The sequence below is a fragment of the Sander vitreus genome, chromosome 17 (assembly GCF_031162955.1).
Source record: "Sander vitreus isolate 19-12246 chromosome 17, sanVit1, whole genome shotgun sequence".
Classification (NCBI taxonomy): domain Eukaryota; kingdom Metazoa; phylum Chordata; class Actinopteri; order Perciformes; family Percidae; genus Sander; species Sander vitreus.
The window spans coordinates 27,612,781-27,617,371 of record NC_135871.1 but is presented as its reverse complement, the minus strand read 5'-3'; positions in this window follow the sequence as shown (position 1 = coordinate 27,617,371).

Here is a 4,591-nt window from a genome sequence, read left to right as displayed (position 1 = left end):
AATGATTGACCCACTGATTTCACATGCCCCTTCACATCATAACAGCTTAGATCAAACTAATAGTCAGACTTTACATAGATGTCTAGATTCATATGTTGCACAAAGCTGTCTAGTTCTTGACTACCTTAAGTAGGACTAATTTGCTTTGAATCCTGGGTAGGTCAAGACTAAAAACATGGCTCACCGAGTAACCAGATCAAGCCACTTAGGGCGTCACTGCAGCAGAAAATGGTTTGCTCCTGGAAGAATTCAACAGTTACAAGGATATTTTACTGTGAAAAGAAAACATCCTACAAACCTGTAGCAGAGCTGGGAAATAATGCAGGACCTGTCTTAAAAGGTTATTTCATTAAAATTCCAAAACGGTCCCCCATCATTACCAAATTAATCCTTTTCATAAATCTTTTTCACAGCGATATTTTGACATGGCATAGCTACAAAAAGGACAGGTGGAACTAATACCGTTAACAATGCTTCTCCAAGCAATTATTGCAATCCAGTGCAGTAATTAACAGTGTTATTGGTTACCCCTGTGTCAGAATTTCTGCAGTGAAAAAGGTTTATTCTGAATCTCAGGTTTAACCAACCATTTAAGGCCCTTGTTATAGCAGTTGATATTGTGATTGAGTTGTGCATATTCCCAAAGAAAAATAACCACAAACCAAAATTTTTTTTGTCCCCCAGGTTTTGGGGGACTCTGGGGACTCGCAAAAGACAAATGCAAACAAGTTTCAACACACCAGAGTGTATTAACTTTTAATATCTATAGATACAGGCAGTGTTACAAAAACAACAGCCATTGTTTGAATTAAAATGCTATTCATTGATTCAAAATTTTCAATGCACGTTTTTTTTGGCATCTTTTAGGCCTTTATTTGATAGGACAGCCCAGACATGAAAGGGGAGATGACATGCAGCAAAGGGCCGTAGGTTGGATTTGAACCTGCGGGCGCTGCAGCGAGGACTGAGCCTCAGTATATGGGGCGCACACTCTACCAGGAGCGCTACCAAGGCGCCCCTTCTTTTTTCAGTATAATAGAACAAGGAAAAACACAGAGCGCCTTCCTGGACACGACTGTGACATTTCACGTGCTTTGCTGAGCTGAACTGGCAGATGTCTAACGAGGAAGAGGTTAAAAACAGCCAGAGATTCAGCGTACACGGCAGAGAAATGAGATTTTTTGTTTTCCCCAAAAGGCCCAGAAGCTCATAAGTCAGTCTAGTGTGTCAGGAGGTTTCCTGCTTTTACTGCTGGCCCAACTGTCGATGTTGACAAATGGTTTTGATTTCTCAGTCCCGTTAAATCTATTACTGAGACTGAAAGAACCCTCAGTTCTAGTCTCTAACAGTGAGTTCACACCATCACTACAGCTGCACAGACTCCAACATACTGGAGGGATAATCATCATCTCCATCATCTTTGTTTCAACAGTTTTGTAACCACTCAAACAATACCTATGAAGGTAGTTTCATGGCTGGTTTCACGATGGTACACTTCTGCCTGCAGCCCAATACATTGGAGGTCAATGGAATTCCATTTCCGTTGCTCAAAGCATCAAGAAACTGCACAATAATTATTCCATCTTGTAAGGGGCTAGAATGTCTAGAATCTGGTCTCAAATGCAAGTCTTCTTTATAAACAATCCAAGGCACACTGTAGGGTTTGTGAAAAAAATGGTAAAGCCTTTATTTTACATGGTAATATGCAATTAACATGACCAAAACATTGCGACCGACATAGGTCTTCATTTGGGTCATTGTCAGCAGTAGCTTGAACGCCTATGTTGTGTTAAACTAATGAGTGGAATGGGAGTGTGGTCCTCTATCGATGTGCAAGTAGTAGTGTCTATACGTTCACCCCATCAGAGTTAATTTAGCTGCTGCCTCAGAGGAATATCAGCTATTTGAGGGAACAAGCAACCAACTAATCAGCACTTGTCAACACCAAATAATCAGTCGCTGCATCAAAAGTTATTATTACTGTTACCATGCCAATCTCTAGGTATGGTGAAGGGTATGTGATGATGGGGGGCTATTTTAATTCCAAAGGCCAAGGGAACTTTATCAGGATGCATAGTATCCTGGATCCATGAAATAACTGGCCTTTAAAAATAAAAATCTGCCTGCCTCTATGGGAATTTAACATAGGGGTGTACTTACTTATGCCCCCTGTATTTTAAGGAAAAACATTTATTTATTTATTTATGATAAATTATTCATTCACAAAAAAAAGCCTTAAAGGTTGGATTTTTCCTCATTTTTTTAATTAAGGCATTAAGATCAATTTCCAAAAGATGATTTTTTTATTCCTCTTTTTAGTCAACTTAAGCATGGGTGTCCTAATTTTTTCACATGACTGTAGGTCTGTGGGAACATAGGCCTGTGGCAACATCCCAACTGCACAGTCTTTTTTTTCAGTAAATAGTTGATACTGAAAATGGCACTTATTATCAAGTCTCTATGCTGCATGCAATGTCCAGGCTTACATATTGACTTTTTTTGGTCCTACATGTGTTTTAATGTGCCTGCTTTACATGCTATATGCTTGCTTTTATGTATATGATGGATGCCATTCGCTTGAATGTTTGTCTTTTTCTCTGTTGTTGTAAAGTTATGATTGTCCGTGTGATTTTATATGGTGCTCTACATGCTTTACTGTATATACAGTGTTAGGGCATGAAGTTAACTTTTTTGACCACCAGTCACTGTGGCAGGTGGATTTTTAAATCCACCTGCCACAGTGACTTTTTACCAGCCAGTTTTTTTTTTGCCTCAGAAAGGTGAAAAACAGGAATTGCTGTGTCTCTATGATCCTATCCTGTCCTATTCATGGTAGCCTACTCGTGGATATTGCGCCACCATCACGTGCTGTAGTAGGGGGGCCCGCCTTGATAATCCTGCATAGGGGCCCAGTGTTGGCTCGTTACGCCACTGCATATAAGAGATGAGATGACTGACAAAATCAGGAGTAGACTACGCGCACCACAACAACAAAAAAACACTTGTAAATGCGCACCATAACACATGAGTTGTTGCAAAAAAGTTGCAATTTTTTTTGTATAGTTCTTAAAAATAAAATAAATAAAAAGGAAACTTGTTTTGGGGAGAATAATAATTATTACTATTAATTAATTACTCTGCTGAGATTTTCTAGGAACCTTGCCAAAAAGGCTCAGGATGCTGCAAATGTTGGTATAATATGAAAACGGCTGGTGGATTTAAGACACAAAATAATAATTTATTGAATGAATCAAATATGAACATATCTGTCATTGTCAGTGGCTTTTTGATCTTGACATTGTTAGATAATTTCCTAACCTGGCCTGGGACACACATTCACAAGTACTTATTGGACTTTAACTTATTATTGCACTTACAGTAACGAGCGTAGCTGTCCTCAATTTAGGTCATCCTGTCCATCTCATCTGCGTTTTTTCCTGCATCCACCGTGTGTGATTGTGTGTGTGTGTGTGTGTGTGTGTGTGTGTGTGTGTGTGTGTGTGTGTGTGTGTGTGTGTGTGTGTGTGTGCGCGTGCGTCAGTCGCGGGGGAAACGGAGCAACAGCCTCGCCCGCTGCAGAGAGCCGACAGGATTGAAACAGTTTTGTACGTTTTGTTGGTAAATGTGAGACGTTCGAGTCACACACACGTCTCGTCTTCATATCAGAAACAAGGAAATGAATTTTACCCGTTCTCACTCCCGCTTGGTCAGTGGCTGCACGTGGGACTGCTGGGATTGTGTGAGTAATGAAAATGCGATAGGGGGGCCCGGCTGTCAATCAATGTCTTCCAGTGATGGGGGCCCCTGATTGGACCAGGCCCGTACCCTGCCTACCGATAGTTACGCGTCTGAATCACTCAATTCTCATTGGCTACCTGCCAATGTGGCAGGTAGATTGACAGTGTTACCCGCCAATTGCAAAATTCACCCGCATTTGGTGGGTGGTCGGGTGTTAATTACATGCCCTGTGTGCTTATATTGTTTACTGATATTTTCTGTGTGTGTATTATAGTGCAAACAACTAAGTTGTGCACAAGCTCAGTAATAGCATTTTCAATGAAAGACAGCCGTTTCATCGGAGCGGTCTTTCTTTCTTAGACTCTCTGGCATTGAAAACAATGATAGAACGGAGGTGCAGAACTTTTTTTGTGCCTTTTACTTAATTGGGAGGTTGGGTATGTCGACATGTGTGGGTAATAAAAGAGAGAAGGAGATTGAAAAAAAAAAAAAACTCCTCCTCAAAGAACTATTCTGTGGGTGAATGTATTCTCCCAGTGTTCCCATGTGTGTGAAATAACTGGAGCCATGATTCATTACACCAGACAATGTTTCCAATTCAAAAGGATTCACAATTCACCGTTTTTGTTGAATCGCCAAAATTGACCTCGGGATCAACACCATTGTAGATCCTTTTTTCTTTTTCTTCATGAAGCAGAACTGTTAACCTCTTTCTTCAGGGAACATTTTCTGCTTTTATTGTGTTTCTCTATCTGTCCTTTGAGTGTTGTTCCGTTCTTACACATTCACTTCAGTCCTCTGTTTTGTTTAAAGCAAAGCAACTGTTCATTGTAGAGCATACTCCATACAAAAG